We start from the raw sequence: 23542 nt of genomic DNA on the forward strand, positions 1-23542 counted from the left end.
CATATTCTTGCCTTATTCATTCAACCGCACATGTAAAACAACTGTTTAGTAATTCTGAGTGTCATTTTGCTCATTTTTCAAGGGTGCTCAACCGATTTTTGCCTCCCATTCAGGGGTGGTAGGTCAGATTTGCATCTGATGTTTGCATATTATGCCATATTAACAAAGGGGATGCAATTACAGCCCTGTTAAGATTCAATCCCTGTTGGATTATACTCAAAGCGAGTGAGGAGGTGGCCAGCAGCAACGAATTGTAAACCTTGCTTTGTGCTGGTATAAAGAGACGGCACCCCCGGGCCCAGATACATGCAACGATCGGAGATTAACATCAAAGGAACGCCGGGTACTAACACGGCTCCCGGCTGCCTACAGAGGCTGCAGGACCCTGCCGAACGCGCGTGGAGCGCGAGGAAATCGGCTAACAGAAGCGAGTATTGAACATTGCGTTCACCATTGAAACGAAGAGGCGGCGCTCCTGGACCTGAATCAATGTAGCGCCCATGGCTGGCTACAAAGTAACAATAAGCACCGTATGCCAGCGTGGCACCCAGCTGCTCAGGAAGACAGAGCTGAGCATTACGGCCGCGGGGAGCTACGGCATGAAAAACGGGTGGAGGTGGCAGATATGATAAGACATTAACAGAGAGCTGTATGGACTGGTGGACATCATGGCCATGAGTGCTGTTGCCAGCAACAATATGTTTATGAATGGAGCACACGGAACGGTGTGCTGAGGCCGTTACGACCAAAGCAAGGAAACAAATTGAGTTCCCCTGCATGGTGACGGGACATTGCGAGTGCGGAAGTGCACACTGATTGCATTGAAATACTACTCCGATTAGGGCTGCCCAGTCCAGAAGCAGCAGCAGATTGAGCCGCATTGTGAGCTAGCTCTGTTACATCGCGCGCCTGAGAATTAACCCCATACACGGTTGAGGCATTTAATAAAAGCAAAGTCTGCACTGTATAGTGACACTGAGACTGTGGAGCAAGGCCACGCACAACGGAGTGCGGAATAAGCACTTGAGGTCAGCAAGCAGCCTGTCATGCATGGACTGCCAAAACACTAGCAGCCTTAACAGAGATTGGGACCTGCAAAATGTATATGAGCCCAAGGTGACACGTTGCTAGGAAAAGGAGGAAGAAGTGGAGTGGTAGTGCGGACCCCTGAGACACGCAATTAAAACACTGTTCGTAGGTGAGACGTGGGAGGACAAAGCCCATTCCAAGCTTGACCTTGCGGGCCCCCCTGCAGGATGGCACACTGAGGGCTCCCAGTCACTAAACTGGAATATACTTGAATACAGGAAGCTGACACCGGACACGAAGTGAGACTACAAGATGTCAGTGAAGGGGCTGAAAGCCAGGAGTAAGCAACCCACTATAGACACCTTTGCTAAAGTGCAGCGGACCCCTCCGACCTCAGTACAAAAAACGGGGGAAGCATCAGGGGATGACGCCCCTGGAGAAGAGAACCAACAAGTACTAGCGGCCATAACAGACCTAAGCAATAAGTGGGGCACGGCAATGGCAGAACTACGGATAGCCCTGGAGAACAAAATAGATGCCATAGGAATTGAAGTTACCCTCCTGCGACAGAACGTCAGGGCGCTGGCAGAAAGAACTAGTGGCCTGGAAAGTGCAGTGAAGACTAATACGGACGTAAGCACGAACAATGCGAAGGAGGTCCATGTGCTCAAACAACAGGTCGCCAACCTGGAAAACAGGGTGGAGTAGGCAGAAGGACGGGCGAGATGGAACATCATCCGGGTGGTTGGCCTGCCAGAAGGATAAGAGGGCCAAGACCCCACAGACTATGTGGAGAACATGATCCTGCAAGAAGTGGGAGCGGACAAACTCTCTCAGGGGTTGACGGTAGAACAAGCACAGCGAGCCCTGATGAGGAAACCGAAGCCTGGAGCTCCTCCGCGGCTGATAATTGTGAAAATCTTGAATTACAAAGATAGGGAAAAGATCCTGGAGTATTTTCGCAAGGGCGGAACGATAGAAAGAACTTCCTCTAAGATCACAGCATACCCTGACTATACTATGCTGGTGCAAAGACAGAGATATAGTTATGTCGCGGTCAAGAGGAGATTGCGTGCAGCGGACATCAGGTACATGCTACTGTACCCAGTGAAGTTGAAAGTTCTGCACAAAGGCAGAGCATTGTTTTTTGACACCCCGGAGGAAACAGCGTTGTGGTTGGACTCACAGGGCTGCCGGCGCCAGATGGGGGAAAGGATGGCCAAGAGCACGATAAGTGAAGATATTGTATCATGTAAATTGTGAGGATAGGAGGGTGGACATCTGCCATAGAGCCTTGATGTACCTGATAGAGGAGGTGCAGCCCTTGAACTTTATGACTTTGGTGGACTATAATGTGATATAAAATGGTGCACATAAACATGAGAGCATTAGGCGTAGTGACTTTAAACAAATAGGAGCAGCAGGATCGCGGTTACCTACCCCCGAGAATTAGTAACAAGGCAGCCAATAGGGCGGCCTCGCCCTGCTGAGCCGCGAGTATGGGTTTTACCAGAAAGGGCTAGATGCGGGATGCCTGAGATCCAGGGATGGAGCTGGGCAACAGTTGGGGAGGGTTTTGTTGGGGAAGGGAAGGGAGGCGGGAGGGTGGACGGAAGGGGTGTTTGGAGTGTTTGTAGTTGTAGGAAGTTTAAATTGGGGAATGAGCCTAGATAGATTGAGACGGAAGTGGGATCTGGATCGCGCCGGGGGGATGGAAAGGAGCACTCTAATCAGCCATGGGGGGCCTTAAAATAATTACATGGAATGTCAGGGGACTTAATAGTTATTTAAAAAGGCATAAGGTCATGTTGTACCTGCGCAGGCAAAAGATAGACATTGCACTGCTACAGGAGACACATTTGACACGGGAAAAGATGGAGATGGTTGTGAGGAAATGGAAAGGGGTTGTGGAGGGCTCGACATATTCTGCTTATGCTAGAGGAGTACTCATCTGGGTGGTGCCGCATGTCCCATTTCAACTAATACAGGAAGTGTCGGGAACGGATGGGAGGATGGTTATACTGAGGGGATTAGTGGAGAATAGGGAGATAAGCGTTGTAAATACGTACGCCCCCAACCAGAACACGGCAGCGTATTTCAGAACTCTGTGCACCAGCCTTGGTATGTGTATGGGTAGTGCGGTAATCTGGGGACGGGATTTTAACTGTGTATTAAACCCCAAGGTGGATAGATCAGATGGTAAGACAGATAGACCCACCCCAGCGGCTAGAGCACTGCAGACACTGCTAGATGTGTGGAGAACGAGATACCCCCAAGAGAGGCCCTATTCGCTCTACTCCGCCCCGCAGCAGTTACATACAAGGTTAGACTACATCTTCGCTATGTCGGAGGTAATATCAGAGATCACTCAGGCAGAATATAAAGCAAGAGTCCTCTCGGACCACTCGCCCCTGGTAATCGGTTGGCAATACTGCCCCCCGAGAGCACGGATTGCGACATGGCGCCTCCGAGCAGAGGCACTTAAGGACCCGGTTTTTAGAGAGGATATAAGAGAGGAGATTACATACTATTTTGAGAAGAATACAGGTAGCGTTGACTCAGCAAGTACATTATGGGAAGCCTTTAAGGTAGCGATGGGATAGGTAGCCATAGCAAAATCAAAAGGCCTACAAGGTGGGGTTTTGGCTGACCTACATTAAAGAGAGGAAGCGAAGATATGGAGCTGGTGCTTAAATTACAGCAGAAATGCACCGAACATTGGGAAAGACTGTGCAACCTTAACTATAAAAAGTATATAGAAAGGCAACATGCGGGAGGGGATAAAACGGGACGGCTTCTGGCATGGTTATACAAGAGCGAGACTCCCAGACCTGTGATTAGAACGATAACGAGCGAAGATAGTAGTGTAGTGGATACCCAAGTGGGAGTTAATCAGGAGTTAACAGATTATTATAAGTTGCTATATGGAGATAAAGAGGGAAGTAGCCACGGGGAGATAACGGAAACATTGGAAGACATAGGACTACCTATGATTAGCGTTGAGGAAAGAGCTTCCCAAACCCAATAAGCCTGGGAATAGCTGCGGCTCTTACAGAAACTTGTCGATGTTGAACCAAGACAGTAAGATTTTGACGGCTGTTTTGGCAAACAGACTGCGAAGAGTTATTGATAAACGTATACACCCTGATCAGACGGGTTATGTCCCGAATAGGAATATTTCTCATAATCATAGACGACTCCAACGGATAATTGAATGGGGAAGTGAAAATGAGGGCAAAATGGCAATTGTGTCCTTAGACGCGGTAAAGGCTTTCGATTCGGTCAAGTGGCCATGGCTGCTGGCGGCCCTGGCAGGGTACGGAATGGGGCCTGGATACATAAGGTGGGCGAAGATGCTGTACAGTGAACCATTGGCTAGAGTTAGAACAGGATCTGTGATATCCGAGAGATGGCAATTCAGCAGAGGCACCAGACAGGGGTGCCCATGGTCCCCAATGCTTTATAATATACTAGCATATATACCTGGAGCCCCTAGCAATATACCTTAGACAACAATATGATACTATAGGTATTGAGGTGGGAGGGGAATGATACCTGATTTCCTTATATGCGGATGATTTGTTGCTGTACTTGAGGCACCCAGCGGAAAATCTTCAGTACATCCTAGAGGTGATGGAGAGATACGCGGGTCTGTCCAGGATAGCGGGGAACCCCCAAAAATCTAGTATTTTCCCGCTAGACAGCTATAGGGGAACCCTTGTGAGGCAGCTACCAGTGTTACAAATACCATGGGCGGTTTGTACTTTTCGGTATCTTGGGATAGACGTATACTATACTGTTGAGGAGGAACACAAGCACAATACCGAAGTAGCTATTGCAAAAGTCGAGAAGTGTATGAAATTCTGGGTGAAGCTGCCCCTAGCAATGATGGGACGAGGTGCAATGCTGAAGATGGTGGTCCTACCTAGGCTCCTACATTATTTTGGGAATATTCCATACATGATACCTAAGAAGTTTTTTGCTGAACTAAACAGCATGTGTAGGGATTTCCTGTGACATGGTACCCGAAATAGGGTGGCGCTATGGAAGTTGCAGAACTTTTGTGAAAGAGGGGGGATAAAATTGCCTAATTATGAGGTCTATTATGTAGCGAGCCAGCTGCAGTATATTGCCAAATGGCTCTCGGATGAGGTGACCTCTGAATCTAGGTTGTTTGGACAGGATTGTGCCCCATTTTATTTAAGAGAGATGATCTGGCTACCCAAGACAGAAATGAAAGAGCGCCCCAGGATGATGATGCTTGGGTAGAAAATGTGGCGCTGGGCATGCCAGATGATGGAGAACCCATTCCCATGCTCCCCGCAGATCCCTCTAGCTGCACTGGCAGGGGGAGATAAGCAGCTAAGGATGATAATCAGGAATCATTGGGAATCGGTGGGTTTGGTAACACTGGGAGATGTCTGGCGAGAGGGGACTATTATAGATTTTGAAGTGCTGGGAGAAGAAACGGGACTACACACGGACCAATATATCACATACCACAGAGTGGTGCAGAGAATCAAGAAGACATGGCCCGAAACGGTATTGGAAGAAGAACCAGATGCTATCATAGATACAATATACAATATATCGGAGGGGGGGGCATGAGATCTCTAGACTGTACGAGATGGTGATGTCTAAAGTCGGGAAGGATTTATCACAATTGAGACTAGACTGGGAAACGGAAGTAGGAGCCCCAATAGAGGATGGGATTTGGGAGCGTGCCCTGGGGTACGACAGGAAGGTGTCAATAAATGCGAGACTGAAACAGATACAACTGTATATTACGCATAGGGCATATTTGACACCTCTGAGGATATCCAGGTTTGGAAATGCTGGACGACAGGCATGTCCCAAATGCGACGAAGAAAAGGCTGACATGGTACACATGTTTTGGTCATGCCCAGTAACTGAGTGTTTCTGGGGGGAAGTGGCGCAGAAACTAGCGGAAAAGGGGGTCAGGATCATTATAGATACAGCCTGGGCCTGCTTGCTTGGGGGATTTCCCAGATCGCAGAAACTTAAGCATGTTGGTAGACTGAAAGACCTAGCATATGTGCTCGCAAAAAGAATCATTGCCATGAGATGGAAGACATGTCACAGGCCACGGGTGGAGGTGTGGTGGAAGGAGCTGCAGAAATGGGACGAGGCAGAAACCATGGTATGGCAAGAGGCAAGCAATGTAGGGGGAGAGGAGGAGGCGGGAACCCTGATGGCATGGAAATCATTAATAGCGGAACTGTTTGGAACAACGCAAGACCTGACAGAATCCACGGAAAGTGAGACTCCACCACGGGCGGTAGACACAGAGTGTGTGGAATAAATAGGCTCATAAAGGGGGGTGTGATGGGGGGAGCAGTGGTCAAAATTAAGTAATGTATAATTGTACTGTTGATATATACATTGCGTGTTTGGTTGTATTGTTGTTTGGTTGAATAAAATCAATAAAATACTTTTAAAAATATCAAACAACAGAGAGATGACCTGGATGAACAGAGGGGCACCCTGTATCAAGAAAAAGATGCCCTATGTCAGGAAGTGTGCCAATTAAAAACCCATCTGGAGAGAAGGGACCTTCAGAGACTGATTGACATAAAAGAAGAATACGAAAAATTAATGAGACAAAGGGAACTTGATTTAGAGCATGCCGTAGAGGCTCAACATATGCAAAGAAAGGAGGTTCACCTACTGCAACATAAATTGTATCAGTGTTCCAAGGCCATACAGGCAGCTCAAAAAGACAATGAGGCCCTCTGTGAACAATGGACTCCACAAGCAGGTGGCAGCTCAAGAGCAGAAATTAGGGGCCAGTCAAGCCCTGATAGCAGAGCAAAAGGCTCAGACCTTGTCCTACTATCAAGAGGTAGGGGCTGCAAAGCAGAAGCTAGGGAGGTTAGAAAAAGAGTGTGCTAGATTAAATCAAAACTTGAGGGACCCCGAACAAGTAGAGAGGGACAGGGCCACCCCTGATCACAGTGTGATTCCCTCGGTACTAAGGGTCTCAAACCCATTGACTCCCTTGTATACTCAAGGCACTGCTCACTTCACATTTACAGGTTCACATGAGCCAGAAACCGTAAGGCAGTCAGAATTAAATAGGCCTAGCATGATTGAACAGGTAGGCCACCGTCCATCAAAGATTGATGGACAGGCATCTCTGTACCGATTCAAAATTGTTATGGCTGATGTCTCTGACCAGGAAGCCTTCTATGAGGAGAAACTCAGGGAGTTAGACCTGCAGAAGCAACATCTCTAAAGGGACCATTTGGTTCACTTTGCAGAACAAAAAGAGCGTGAACTGAGGCCCCAAAAGAGCATTTTAAAAACCTCCACCCAATCAGGGCAGTTGGGGGAATCCGACACTAATCCTGGAAGCAGAGAGGAGTCAGAAGACTACTCTCCTGTGCGCCACAGGGGAGAAGGAACTAGGCCCCACCATTCTGAAAGCTACTTACCAGTTCAAAGAATCATGGAGCACCCAGAAAATAACGAGGGGACCTCAACCAGTAGCAGCTGTGAGTCTGAGGGCGAATGGACTCAGGTAAAGCAGCAAAAGAAGGCCAATAACAAAAGAGAGCTCTTGTGAAAGACCCCATTTGGCAGATTAAGGCCATTAGGAATTTCATGACCCTATATCATAAAACATAAAAATGCTAAATATTCTGTCTGGTAGCATCTGGAGCAATATGAACAGATGATGGACTCTTTTAACATCAAAAATACCAAGAATTGCATAGACTTTGCCAAATGGACAGTACTGCAGCTTCTTTGCTAGACTGGAAGACCAAAACTATTCAAGGTGGTCCACCTACAAGGTGGCCAACTTGAAGCAATGTTCCGCCCACAGAAACCCCCACGAGGCTCACAAAGAGGCTTTCAATCTGCAGTGCGAGAGGATCAGGCCCCAAGAGAATTTGTGCAGGAACTAAAACACGCCTTTGCGCAAATTACCAGGCACGTGCGCACAAATAGAATAGAATTTATAACCACCTATTTTCATGTGCTCCCAAAATATATAATGACCCAGCTGCTAAGGGAATTAAATGACAACAGGACCCTGAACTGGGTAGTGGAGCAGGCTACCCGGACCTATGAGGTCCAAAAATCTGCAGAAAGCAAAAATCAAATGAAAAACCCCAAACCAACCAACTCTCCTGCTGCTGCTACGGTGGTGGAGGGGAAGGTTGCCCCCATGTTGGACCTAAAAATGGGGGAGCCTAAAAACACATCTTCCCAAATCCCATCAGAGACAAAGAAGGCCCTCTGATCAATCAGCAACAGGTGGTAGTCAGATAGGTAACTCTACCAATGTGTACTGCCCCAGGAAACCTGCCTCCTAACTTCCCCCAGGAGGGCAGTAATCCCTCAAACCCTGGGTTAAGCTTTTTCCCCCGGTACCTTCCAAGCCCCAACATTCAGGACAACCTTTGTTTCTCTCCCCGCTTTCAGGAGTCCAGACCACCCAATCCAGGAGAGGGGAGACCAAGGGTGGAACGTTACCAAGGAAATCCCCAGTACCCAGGGTACTCCGGGAGAAGGGATATTTACCCTTCCCGAGAACAACCTAGGTATGAGCAAAGACCCCCGTACCAGCTGGAGCGGGTGTCCCAACTGGAGCGCCAGGTCCATATCCTCACTCAGGATCTGAATCTCATGTTGAGGGCTGAGCAGAACCCTCAGTTGAACATGGCGGCTCAGAACCCTTCAAACTAAGGGTCTGGCACCCCGGAACAATGTCGGGGAGAGAACCCGGACAACCCACCGGTTCCAGAGGAGGAGGCACGGGAGGAAGGGGGGTGCAAAGCCCTAGAGGAAGCTTCCTTCCTCACCTGTGAAAAGCCCCAGACACCCCGGAACCGGAACTAAAATCTTTTGCCCCTGAAAATCTGCAACCCAGGGAACATAGGGTGGGTAGGAGAAACAAAGAAACCAAAAAGACCCATTTTATGGAGGAAGTCAGTGCCCTCCAGTTTGAAGGGGAAGAATCCTAGAGGATTCTGGGAGGAAAATCTTCTCCTTCAGGGATGGGGGATTTCCTACCAAAGAAAAATGGGTCCCAAGAGACCAGAATTTAGACTGGGTAGGTGTGGGGACTGGTGCAGAATTGCCCATTCCTGAACCCCAGAATAGTCACCCAGAAAACAAAATATTGATGGAGTGATCCTCCCTACAAACTGGCTCTAGTAACTGCCCCCAGGTATAGAGCAGCACAGAGCTAAGGGAAAAAGGGGATTCCAAAATCCCACGTATTTCAGGATGCCAAATTTTTGTTACAGATTCCCAGACTCTGGCACAGAAAACTGTCCAAAATTCCACAGTGTCGGAGTCCAAAATAAAGAACCTGATCACCCAGCTTGCCCAAAATGCCCATTACCTTTGCCCATTGGAGGAGAAAGAAGGTAGATTCCATGCCCCTGTCCGAGTACAAGGGCAATGTGCATTTTCAGCACTGGTGGACACTGGACCCCAAGCCACTGTTCTGTCAAAAAGGGCCTTTTAGCAGCTAAAATTAGGAAGGGGGGAGAGATACCAGATCCCTCTCACCCCTCTTCCTGGACAACACCAGGACTTCAACGGAAATTAAATTCCCATCGAAGGTATTGTGGATCTGGAAATTAAAATTGGGTGACATAAGGTTAAGCACCCAGTCATAGTCGTGACTCCAGGGGGGACCCCATGTCTATTAGGTAATGACCTCCTCCGGAGGTTGTCACCCCTGATAAACTGTTTAAGTATTGTCCTCTGGACTCGGACTAACCAACCAATAAAATTAAACCAAAGTGTCAACCATGTTAGTTTAATTGGCACATGCTACATGGTTGAACAAAAATCTGATCAAATTGAGTTTCATTTCCAAAATAATCAAATACCTGACATTACAGTAATTGCTGTAGGACAACAAACTGATGATGGGAACTCTTCTCCATTCCTGAAAATCAACCAATACTTTGAAATTTTATACCAATTCACAGTACAAAAATCCAAACTCTATAGTCAAAAGTGATGAAAAACGAGCTCAAAGTGTAGCTGGCATTCAGAAAAATAGAGAACAGCTGTTCCTCCCTATTCAGTTAAATGAGGGGAAGGAGTCTGTTCTCGCCAGAGTGTGCTTGAACAACAGAAAGAGCTTCATTAGCGAAGCCATGTTCAGGAAACTCCCAAAAGATCCTACCATTCCCACATTTAAATTGATTGATACGTGGGAAATGGACTTGGAAACTCCAAATTCCAAACATATCCTGGTGTATGCTCAAAATTTCCAGAGGTAACAAAAGCATAGAGCATAATTGTCAGGTTGTGTGAGATGTTCCTGCTGCATTCTATTTAGGCAGTCGCATTCTCAATCGGTTTGCAATTCATTTGCACCTTATAAATTACAAGGCCTGGTCCCGTCTGGGGGGCAATCCCATGTGCTTTGATGATTCTGAAAAGGCATTTCGGTCAGCTCAATTGCTGCCGTATGCGATTGAAGTTCAAATTGGAGAGGAGGTCACCATCCCACCCGACAATTCCCACTTGACTTAAAAATTAAAAGAGGACAGAAACTACAAAATCCTGACGACTATGTCCACCTCTATGCCCATCTCCAACAGCAGGGGTTGGGGTTAAATCCAACACCATCAATCAATGTAGAACACAACACCATTCCAATAGTGGTGGATAACAGTGACATCAGGAGTATCACTCTGGACGCAGGCACCAATATTGGAATGGGGGTTGATGACCAACATTTTTCCATGGATCTAGGAAATGAACTGATAGGACCAATCCCCAATGACTGCTATGACAATGAGTATGACAATGGCATACCACCAGAAAGGATTTTCACCCGGCAAGGGGGGAATTTCCTTGTGTACTCTTCTTGGCCTTACGGGGGGGAAGAGGTGACCTGTGACATCAGGGAGGATGAGGTGATATTCCAGGTCCACAATGACTGCCTCTCCTACCCGAAACGCTCTGTCCAGGTCAACACTTTAACCAGAGACCTCTCCACACAACTGAAGGAGGCCACTGAGATCACGAAACCTGAAGTCTTTCCAGGCTTCAGGCAGATGGTTGAAGAGCGGGTCAACCTCGCTGATGCCTGTGAGACTGAGGAGCAAAAACAAAAGTTGAAACAGGTGTTCTTAGATTTTCAAGATATCTTTGCTGTGGAATCGTATGACTGTGGTCGCACCGAGATACATACTACTTCAATTCCCACAGACCCTGGAATGACTCCTGTGTTTGTGAAGCAATATTGCTTGCCTCTCACATCCATGGAGTCCCTGACAGAAATGATCAAAAACCTAGAGTCCTGTGGAATAATTCGTCCAGTCCCCAGCACCTTTAATAATCCGGTGCTGGGGATTTTAAAACCAAATGGCCGATGGAGACTTTGCACAGACCTTAGGGAGTTGAACAAATGGGTCCACATGTCTCGATGGCCTCTTCCCTACATTGACCACGGACTGGCCCAGATCCAGGGGTCAAAGGTGTACATCGCCATTGACCTGACCAATGGATACTAGACCGTGCCCATCAGTAGGGAGGACCAGTACAAGCTGGCCTTTACCTTTGGGGGGCAGCAGTACACGTGGACCCGGACTCCTTTCGGATACATAAACTCTGGCAACAAATTCAACATCTTCCTACACAAGGCCATGCCCGGCTTGGGTGAAAGGGGTAACCTGGCCTATGTGGATGATGTCTTGATTAAAAGCTCAACTGTGGAGGAACACATAGCGTAAATCCACTATGTTCTGAACCAGTTGAGGGTTGCTGGAGCAAAACTGTCCTTCTAGAAGGCACAGTGGTGCAGGACCCGTGTCACCTTCTTGGGACTTGAAATAACCCCTGAGAGTCTCTGTCCCCAGGCGGAGAAAGTGGAAGCACTACTAAAACCAAAAGACCCCACATCTCTGCGTGAGCTAAGAAGCTTACTTTGACTGACTAATTACAGTAGGAATTTCATTGAGGATTACGCACAGGTCACAAGACCCATGGTCCATCTGTTGAAGGGCGGGGTCAAGTGGGAGTGGGGTCTAGAACAAACCGAGGCAATAAAACAACTCACAAGAAGTCTCTCTCAAGCGCCTTGTCTAGATTACCATGTCAAAAACAAGGAGTTCTTCTTGGAGATGGGGTTCTCGAATACATGCTTGACAGCAGTCTTATACCAAAAGCATGACAAGGTCAATAAAGTCATCTCCTATACAAGTAAGACTTTATCCTCTGTGGAGGAAAAATTCAACGATTGTGAGAAGGCACTCCTGGCAACGATGTGAGCATTGGAAAAATTACCACCTGTTCATCCAGGGAGAGCACATCATAGTAAAGACTCCACACCAGCCTTTTCAATACCTCCAAAGTGACAGAATCTGGGCAGGTAATGTAAGTGATTCCAGAATTACCTCCTGGATTCTGTCCATCCAAGGCTTTCCTGTGGAGGTCAGATGTGGCAAAAACATGAAGAGTCCCCGCACGCAATGTCTGGCTGACTTGCATGATTGTGCCAGAGAAAACTGTCTTGAGGACGAAAGTCTCAAAACCCAGCACAACATGGAGGCGTACCTGAATCCCCCGCACAAAGTCTATGAAGAAGACAAGTGCGAGGCGATGCCCACAGTTTATGTGGACGGGTGCTCCTACCATGTTGACAACAATGGGGAAAAGGAACTGGTGGCCGGCGTTGAGAATGCCTGGGTGAATGATGCCCGCAGCCCTCCGCTGGGTACAAAATCAGTCCACGCAGTAGTCAAGTGGCGGAGTTGATGGCAGTTCACCAGGCCATCCTCACTGCCGTGCAAAACCGACTCCACAAACTGGTCATAATCACTGATTTAGATTATGTCCGGAACGGGTTTGTGGAGCAACTGATCAACTGGAGAACCAGAGGCATGCTGTGTGCAAATAACAAACCACTTAAACATGGCAAGCTCAAACAAAATATTGATGATCTGGTGACCACTAACGGGATGACCATCTATTGGAAAAAGATTAAGGGTCATTCCAGAATAGAGGGGCCAGACAAAACTGGAAACAACCTGGTTGACCAGTTGGCCAAAACCGGAGACATCCAGAGTGATCTGCTTGAGATTAAATCCCTGTTGGGGGAAATACAGATCACTGCTGTCACCAGGTCCCAGACAAATGCCCACAAGGAACTCTCAACTGCCCAGTGGAGTAAGGAGACCACAGATGCTGATTTAATCATGGCACAAAAAGGGGATCCAATTATTGGGAAATGTTACCAACACATTGAGGACCCTGAGAACTTTCCTCTGACGGAAACTGATTACATTGGGAAAGAGGACCTCAGGGTGTTGATGAAGTGTCCCAAAATGTTCTGAATCCAAGGTGGTTTGTTGGTAAGGAGATCCATCTCTGGACGCGACCAGTGGGTGGTTCCTAGCTGTTTCCAAAGCCTGATGCTAAGTCACGCCCATGACAGAGCCACGGCCAGTCATCAGGGGTTTCACACTAATCTAGAAATCTTGTGGGAGGTTGGATACTGGCCACACATGGGGCAGGACCTCAACCAATATCTGAAGGGGTGTCTTGTGTATGCACAATTTCAGCCAAGTTCACTCACACACCGAGCTCCCCTCCAGAAGAGGGGGATGACACTGCCTTGGTTAGATTTACAAGTAGATTTCTTCAGGCCTGTGATTCGCTCCTCTAGGGGGAACAAGTACATGTTAACAGTAACATGCTTGTTGTTACGCTCACCTGATATCCACGGGGACACCTGTATGCCCTGGTTGCCGGATTTCCCCTAGATGTACTCAATTCGGGATGATGTCTTCTATGGCAGGTGGGCCTGAAAACAGAGGAGGACTGGGCTTAGGCTCAGATTTTGTTTCCTCCCACCAGCCCCTTGGACTCGACCTGAAGACCCCCCTCCTCACATTGTTATGATGTCTGGCGTGCTCTCCGTCCTGCTTTCTGCGCAGGGGTGCGTAGTTTCTGCGGGTTGAAGCGACCGAATTAACTTCACTGATGCCAGCCCATTCAAGTGTCTTTAAAGAGGTAAGTTTGATTATAGTAGTCTTTGAGGGCCTTTGCTTTCTTTCAGGCTATTAATGTCTTTCCCTGATTGTTTCCCCCTTAGGTATGCGGAGGTTTGCTGGGTGCGCTGCTTGGGTTCGGCTCCTGCCGGGATTTATGGACGCTGAGCGTATGAAGGAAGGTAGGTTCAGCACAAAGTGCGGTGCGCTAATGTCTTTTTGGGCTAGCCTGTATTCTTTATTCCTTTTCAGGTTATGATGGTCTTTCTGGGCGTGCAGTGATTTCCGGAGCCGAACCGGCCAAGATATGCCCAGCCAGGTGAGGAGATTTTGGTTGCTGCTGTGATTGTCGTGAGTAACCTGTTTAACATTGTCCCTTTTTCTCTCCTCCCCAGGTGCTTCGTTCCGGTGCGAGCGCGATGTCCTGAAGATGCTGCCAACGGGATGGAAGAGCGCGAGCAGCTGGGATCAAAGGATGGAAGACTGCAGGTAAGCCGGAACTGCTAATGATGTTCTTTTGTCTCCTCTGCAGGTCAGCGATTCCAGGAATGCCGGGTGCTGGTCTCTTAACAAGGTGAGCGTTACACTGCTGGCTGCAGAATAACACGAAGCACGTTCTTTAGCTTGACTGTGGGCCTTTGCTTTCTTTCAGGCTATTAATGTCTTTCCCTGATTGTTTCCCCCTTAGGTATGCGGAGGTTCGCTGGGTGCGCTGCTTGGGTTCGGCTCCTGCCGGGATTTATGGACGCGGAGCGTATGAAGGAAGGTAGGTTCAGCACAAAGTGCGGTGCGCTAATGTCTTTTTGGGCTAACCTGTATTCTTTATTCCTTTTCAGGTTATGATGGTCTTTCTGGGCGTGCAGTGATTTCCGGAGCCGAACCGGCCAAGATATGCCCAGCCAGGTGAGGAGATTTTGGTTGCTGCTGTGATTGTCGTGAGTAACCTGTTTAACTTTGTCCCTTTTTCTCTCCTCCCCAGGTGCTTCGTTCCGGTGTGAGCGCGATGTCCTGAAGATGCTGCCAACGGGATGGAAGAGCGCGAGCAGCTGGGATCAAAGGATGGAAGACTGCAGGTAAGCCGGAACTGCTAATGATGTTCTTTTGTCTCCTCTGCAGGTCAGCGATTCCAGGAACGCCGGGTGCTGGTCTCTTAACAAGGTGAGCGTTACACTGCTGGCTGCAGAATAACACGAAGCACGTTCTTTAGCTTGGCTGTGGTTTATATAGCCTACCCTGAAAAGTAGTCCAGGTAAAGTAGTCCGGGCTACAACACCCTAAAAACACTGCAGCGCACAGTCTGGTTCTTAGGGACTAGATTGTGTGGGTGCCTCCATGTTGGCTGCAGGCCTCCACATAAAAAGTAGTCCCTTCAAGTCCCATTCCAAATATGAGCCTGACGCCAAAGGCAGCAGGACTGACTCCAGGAGAGTCCCCAGTGAAAATGCAAGGCCCTTGGGGCCTCAAATGAACCCCGAGCCCTAACCCTACCTGGCATGTGACCATGCCAGTGGGGTTCTGGGTCACGGGTCGTGACACTTGTTCACCAAATGGGTGGAATGTCTCCCTGCCCCAAATTGCGAGGCAGAAACAGCAGCTGCCCTGATGATCAATCAAATCTTCTCACGTTTTGGCCTACCCCAAAGGATTGAGTCACACAGAGGAAGCCACTTCACCAGCAAAGTGATGGCAAAGATGTGGGAGATACTTGGGGTAAAAAGGAAACTTCATATTGCATACCGCCAGCCTCTAGTGGAGGAGTTAGGAGGTACAATAAAACAATTGTGAGCATTCTAAAAAAGTTTGTGGCAGATTCTGGGCCAAGTTGGGACATCCGATTACCACTTGTCCTGATGGCCATCAGATCTACACCATCTTCTGCGACCAAAATGTCGCCATTTGAGCTAATGACTGGATGAAAAATGGTGCTACCTCAGCATCTGCTCTATAGAACACAAGAGCAGACACTGATAAATGTCTCCACAACTCATGAATATGTTAAGAATCTAAGTAAACACCTTCATCATGCTTTTGCATACGCCCAGCGGAATTTGGAGAAATCGGCAGAGGGGATGAAAAGTCAATATGATTTAAAAACAACCAAAAAGGAATATCAAGTAGGAGACAGGGTCTACATCTACAATTTTCAGAGGAACTAGACTAAGGAGAGAATATTTCTCCCCTCATGGCGTGGTCCCTTTGAAATTGTAGACAAAATTTCACCTGTCGCTTACAGAATCTGCATCCATAAAGGAGAGCTGTTAGAAGAGAAATGGGTCCCCATTAACCAGTTAAAAGATGTCAGTCCTCACCGGGGACCTGGAAAGGGAATGAAGGAAAGGGGGTTTCCCTAGATCACTCTCCTACGAAAGACCATAGGAAAATCTGGGTGTGTCGCTCCACATTCTCCAACAAAAGACCGAAGGAAGATTTTGGCGTGCCGCTCCCAGATGAAAGAAGAACTCTGGATTAACCCCACTTTGCCCTACTCTCCCTAAACAAGAAGTCTCGGGAAAGCAGGGGGGGGGAATCTGTGGGGTACATTTATCAGCCACAGCAGAACTTCCCCTACATCACCCAAACGGCATTTTCAGCATTTACATGAATAATGGCTGTGCTGGCTCCGCTGAGCACTTATTCCCTGGCATCAAAACTGCGTTTTAGCAGTTACCAAAAATAATGTCTGTGCTGGCTAAGTTGAGCACATATTGGGCGAGAGGAAACATAGAACACCCCGAGAATTGCTGCAGTTATTTTCTTCATATGCACCAAAAAGAAGAATTCAAAAGCAGCCTGGTGCAGCGCTGCTATGCTGAAAGCTCAAGATTTCTAACTGAAAGAGAACATGTTCTGTTTTTTAAAATCACTGCACACTGATGCTATTTCCATATTTTCAACTTTACACAGTTTGGTTCCAGTAAGGCACATCCATGCCCATCTATCTTCAGGTTTTACACTAGCAAAGGAGGGCATTCCTCACTGAATAGCATGTGTGTCAAGTAAAATCTGTGAAATAGCAGAGAAATTCATTCCATGCCGTACGGGAAGCATTTTACTTTTGCAACAAAATATCACAGGCAAACATTTACAAGAAGCTCTCTCTCTCCCTTTGCTTATGTCAGTTTCAAAGAATCCTTGTTTTTTAACAGATTCCTGTGTGTTAGAAATTGATCCGAGCTATGGAAATGTTCAGAATAAAGATGTGAGGAAAACCGCATTTGTAAAGTGACATCCAAGAAAAGTTAACCCGTGTTTAAAACTGTGCTTTTTGCCAAGCAGGAAAATGGCTTTTGAAAGTGAAATGTTAACATGATGCCCTGTGCTTGCACAGAAATGTGATGGGAGAGGGGGGTTTGCTCTAAAATATAAATGATATTTATTCCCAAAAAGACTTGGTTTCTGTTTAAAGAAAGAAAAAAAATAACCTTGAGACCAGCAGAACCGGTTTGGCAGGCACTGATTTCAAAGGTGCCCTGGCTCCCATGGGAACAGAATTACCTTCCCCAAGAGAACCAGCCCCCTGGGCACATGAAAGGGGCCAGAGGTGGGTGAATTCATGACCTTGTCATACTTTCTGGCATTTCTCCAGCATGGGACAATGGACAGCTCTGTCACTAAAGTGTGAAATCCTCTGACACCTCTCCTCAGCTTCAACTGCCTAGGATCAAAAGGGAGTCATAGCAACTGTGGCCAAAGCTGACCAGAGCATGACATTTGGCTGGGGGTTGGAAAGACTGCCCATATTTGAAAACAAAGCCAGCCCATTTGATTTCCAAGACTGTTCATATCATGACATTTATTTCAGTAATCTAAAGAAACATTAATGACCGTTATGACCGTTAATGAATTATGACCGTTTTAAATGTCATTTTTGCGCCATTAGAACAAGTCAGTGTAGGTTTTTCTGACATGTTGTGGACACAAACGCCAGTTAAATGTCATTTCTGGGGAAAGCGTACATGGTACAGTCTTGCAACTTAATGAAAATATGCCCACTGATAACATGTATACATGTAGAAAATTGTAGAATTTTGGGTGAAATGTTTTCCATGGAAATGGCGAAACATTGCCAGAATGACTAAACAGCATCACATAAACTTGGCGTGTGGACAGAAATTTTCGTTGTGAAATATGGTATTTGCCTAAATAATTTTTATAAGGGTGACATTTATAAAAATGAACATTTTTTGTCATAACTGATTTTGGCAAAAGTAACTTTTGTACAACAAAGCACATTGTAAAAAAACACCCACACTAAAACTGAGTCACTTCCTTCAGTCCAATCTGCTTACAGGGAGGTGGCTACGGTTACAGGCTGACCTATCCGATTTAGAGGTATGTCTAGCTTAGTTCTGGCCACATATTAAAAATCCTCTGATGTCATCCAGTCTATAGAAGGTGGGGACATACAGTCAGTTAGGAGATTCAAAAATCCAAGATTCAAGAAAATCCAGCATTCATAAATCAACATCCAGAGATCCAGACATTCCACATTCACCCTGCAAGATACCAGATTCCAGTGCCATGCCAGGGGTAGCTGATAGCAGATCCAGACAGAACCTCTTACCCAGGCTGAACCTCTAATCCAGAATTAAACCCTACAAAAATCCCAATAATTCAGGGGAAAAAGGGAGAAGGCTGCAGAACCCTTTTGGGATTATCCTGCTTTGCCCAGCTTCCTACTTTGCCCAGCTACCTGCTTTTACCACCTGATGCACCCCACTGTCTACAGTGACCAGACTAGGCCCAGCTTTTCCACTCCAAGAGGAGAGCCGCCGCTGCACATTGACCAGACCCCTGTTCCGCTGTCCAAAGACCGAGCTAGCTGTCCAAACTATTCCATTCAAGTGCTTGTTGTAAGTATCACCCTTCCCCAATAACCAAAAAGCTGCATCCTTTGTTCTGTTGCCTTGCCATTTGTCAATCCCTATAAGAAACCCTATAAGAAACCCTTTAAGAAATTCTATAAATACCCTAGTAAATTCTTAACTAGTTGGAATCCTCTGTCTATCCTGTCCTTAGGAAAATCTGTGTTGATCTCCATGTGCTAGCGCCATTCTTTCTTAATAATTTCAGTCCGTTGTATAAATCCTTAGTGCTATTTTGAATAATTAAAGTAATTCCCATATAGAGGTGAACGTGGCGTGGATAGGTTGACCTTGCAAGTAACCTCCTCGCGTACCCTGTCTTTCTTTAATAATCTAGCCACTACAATATAGTTGCAGTAGAACAAATCACTTTGCTAACAAAACTGAGTTTGCCCTGGAAATTGCTTTCATTTTAAAAAGCCGATTTTTCCTTTCCCTTTAAGAATTCCATACTGTCATCCATCCAAAGTCACCCTTTCACTTTCATATCATACCTGCTATGTGTCCCTTAGTATTAAAATTGCATTCCGATTTTGTCTGTTTAGCTCATTTTCCAAGCCGTTTTGCTACTGTAAACCCGTGAAACGAAGCAATTGCAATTTTGCCGCGTGTTATTCTTGCTGCACTGTTTTTCCTTCCATAGTTGATTTTCTACACTGTATGCCCGTTGTTTAGTACCTTACCTTGTAGCTTGCGGGTTTTCTTTCTTCTTTGACACAGCCACACACATTCTTGCCTTATTCATTCAACCGCACATGTAAAACACTGTTTAGTAATTCTGAGTGCCATTTTGCTCATTTTTCAAGGGAGCTCAATCCGATTTTTGCCTCCCATTCAGGGGTGGTAGGTCGGATTTTCAATCTGATGTTTCATAGTATACCTGACTCCTTGCTACTCCACTCCACCCAAACACCATTTGGTTAACATGGGTTTGAGGGGGTGTTGCAGGGGGAATGCTTATCTGTGGTGCCATGTAAAAGCACTACTCTAAATGTAATCTTGCTTTCTTTCAATTGTGTATTGTGTATCTTATGTGAAAAGGTCCAACTGAGTGTATTCTATCATTTTATTATGTAATTAGCACCACACTAGTGATTGCTGTCCTACATTGAATGTGTTTGATTTTATTCATGATTGAAAATAAATAAATATTCTATCATTACACACTGGCCCGGTTCATGGTCCATTGTGACACGGAGTGTACGTTAAGGGGGGTGTGAGACGGATTGGCTGCCATCTCAAAGCTGAATCCAAATTCATAAATGTAAAAGCATTTTAATTGTGTGCTGCATCGCTGCCCAGTATAAAGAGTCCTAGTCTGGAGTGTGACCCCTCTTTAAAATCCTTAACAGTAGGATTCAACAGATGTCTGATAAGGTCTGGCACACCATGAAGGAGGACGTTTCCAAGATGCTGTCCCTTAGAGGGATAGAGCCACCCAACAGCCCCAGGGCTAGCCCAGTGGTACTGGTCCCTAAAAAGACCAGTGGTTGGAAGACTGAAGTTTGCTTTTGTGTGGACAACTGGGGGCTCAATTCTGTCACAAAGACAGATGCTCACCCCATTCCCCAGGCAGATGAGCTCATTGACAAGCTCGGTGCTGCCAAGTACATAAGTACCTTGATCTCACGGCAGGTTATTGGCAGGTTGGCTTGACACATGGAGGAAGAGAGAGGTCAGCATTCTCAACCCCGGAAGGACATTATCAGTTCACTGTGATGCCCTTCACATTCAAGAATGCCCCTGCCACTTTTCAGCGGATGGTTAACCAGGTGTTTTCAGGTCTGGAAATCTTCAGTGTCACCTATTTAGACGACATTGCTGTCTTCAGCCACACCTGGAAGGATCACTTATCCCGCCTGAAACAAGTGCTTCAGGCATTGCAGAATGCAGGTCTGACTATCAAAGCCACAAAGTGGCAGATAGCTCAGGGCTCATTGACTTACCTAGGCCACGTGGTTGGTGGAGATAAGAAACAACCACTCATAGAAAAGGTACAGGCTGTGAAGGATTGGGGCATCCCCAACACACAGACACAGGTGAGAGCCTTTCTAGGTCTCACTGGGTAGTAACAGTAATTCATCAGGGGGTATGGGAACATTGCCATGCCCCTGAATGATGTAACTTCCAAGAAGATGCCAAAGAAGGTAACTTGCCTAGGGGTGTCACGGTATTAGTTTTATGGCGGTACGATAACCTTCTTGCCAAATGACGGTATATCATGGTTATCGCAGTATAGCAGGTGGAGTTAACTAATTTTAACAAATATTTTCTTAAAAGGTTATACATTGTCAGATTTATCTTCACAAACAAACCAGGCCCCCAGGGCCAGACCTGGGCTTTTCAACATACTTTCCACTGAAATGCCACCCCTTGCTTCCACCAAACAACACAAACACACATGTGGAGAGGAGGAGGGGGTGGGGGAAGCCTTGCTGTGACTGGCAAAGCAAACTTAATAGCCTTTCTTAAGTGGTCATTGAGGCTTTTAGCTCCCCCACTGGCTACTGGTGAAGATGAACATGTTGCGATCTTGATACTCTGAATGCCACAGACCAATAGAGGCTGATGGTAGAATGTGCTTGTACGCATACACACGTACACGCACGCTCTCTCTCTTTATGTTACAGCCTTTAGTTTACTTGAGGGCCAAAAGGTGTTCCGTGATCACAGACATGTTACCCTTTGGTATGGCAGCAGGGAATACCCGCAGAGATGATTGAATTTCGTGGTGTGACTTATTATATGTAAATTCAATGATAGAACCAGGGAAATCCCCATGGTCATATGTTTTGAAAACATTATCCATTATAGATATATAAACCCCAAAGCTGCAAACCCAAAATAAATCCTTTTCCTTCTTGGCACTGTATTTATTCTTCCTATTGCTAACATATTGATTTTGTGGCAGGCACGTGTGGTTTACGGAATGGCATTAAAAACTGCTCCAACTGAAACTACTTGTACCAAAGAAATGAACTTTTATTTTTACATTGTGAAGTTCTTCAACTTACCATTAAGTCAATGATTTTTAGTTAACTTACGAATACGCAGGCAGGATTTTCCAGCTGTAGCAAGGTAGCATTTTGAAACTTGTCTCTGCACATATTTAGCTGATCCTCCAGGAATCTAAGGCGGCTGCAAAATTGGTCTTTTCAGCGCTCACTAGTTGATCGCCTTGAATGAAAGAGTGACTAGTGGAAGTATTTATAATGCACATTTTGAACAATGAGCTTGCTGCTCAGTCACAGGTCATTGCTTTGAAAATTGGCCTCGACTTGCATTTATTTGGAACCACATGGCATGGGCATCATGACCCCTTGCTGCGACAAAAAGTTTGTTTTGACAACTCTTTATCCAATTAAAGGGAGAAAGGTCACTCATGTGCGGTCTGAAAGCCCATGTTGTTGTGTTTCTTTTGTCAAAATGTCATAGCCAACACACTCACCGAAAGGTTGTATAGTGATCTAATCACTATAGCGTGTTTACCATCTGCCTGGTGTATTATGAAGGTTTGATGTCAGTCACCACTGACCATGTTATCCTAAAGGGACAGCATTCAGTGGGCGCTGTTGATTTCTTTATTGATTTTTGCAATACATGTTCATTTACCTTCTTAAAGACAGTGGCAAAAAAAAACTTTGAAAATGACAAAGTTAAAATACATATCGGCACAAATATGACCTAGACCACCACCTAACCACAGCCCCATCATTACCGTTTTTCCCAGATCTGAGTGCATTACGACCCTTGTGTTGCGAGTTCAGAGGGAGGAATGCTTTCATGGGTGGTGTCACAAATTGAGAATAGACCTAAGAAATATTTTACCCCCGTTGCTCTGGATACTTCAAATTGAATGTAGAATCTGTACTGCCTGCTTGAGTCCAGTGCCATGTGCAGAAGGCAGGTAGGTGAAGGATCAAGCCAAGCAACAACTCTAGTGCCAATGTGCAAATCTACACAGAGGACAGTGGGGGGGGCAGTTTACTTACTAGCAGAAAGCACTGCTAGGCCCAGTGTTCACAAAGTCTAGAGCAGGGTCGGACTGGGGCATACAATTGTCTCGGGCACCAACATAAAAGTGGCCCACAGTTGCAAATGGGAATTCATTCCATTTGGAACACTGTTTGAATAGTACCCAAGGGGGAGATTTTTGATAAAATGCAAATTGTGCATTTAAAAGAATATTTATTCAGCAACAGTGGTCAAAACTATTAGCTGCATAGTGAAGTCACTCATCAAACTGGCCCACTTTGGCCAAAAAAGTGCCCCACTTCGACCCAAAAAACTGGCCCACACAAGCATTTCGCGTTTTTGGTTCATCCATGGGTGTATTGCCCTAAAGGCCATTCCATGCCTGTTCTACAGAGCTAAATCTGTTTGTGGACATGCATCAGAAGGGCATCCAGTTCATTCCCCCCTTTGAATTCTGTGATGTGTAGTTCCCCATCTTTCAAATTGGTGGGAAAACTACAAATCCCAGAACTCTAAGCTAAAACAGAACTGGATGGCTATCCGATCCATGACCATGATAAACTTAAGTTCCTTGAATCTAAACCTTGGGGAGAGTAATTCGATATGCATGACTTCACTGGTCATCTTTTTTTTTACAATGTTCACAGCCAGAGCAAGAGCTGTTCCAATGTGTGTTTGCTCAGT

Source organism: Ambystoma mexicanum, chromosome 7p, assembly GCF_040938575.1.
Source record: "Ambystoma mexicanum isolate Mex_15411 chromosome 7p, UKY_AmexF1_1, whole genome shotgun sequence".
Taxonomy (NCBI): Eukaryota; Metazoa; Chordata; class Amphibia; order Caudata; family Ambystomatidae; genus Ambystoma; species Ambystoma mexicanum.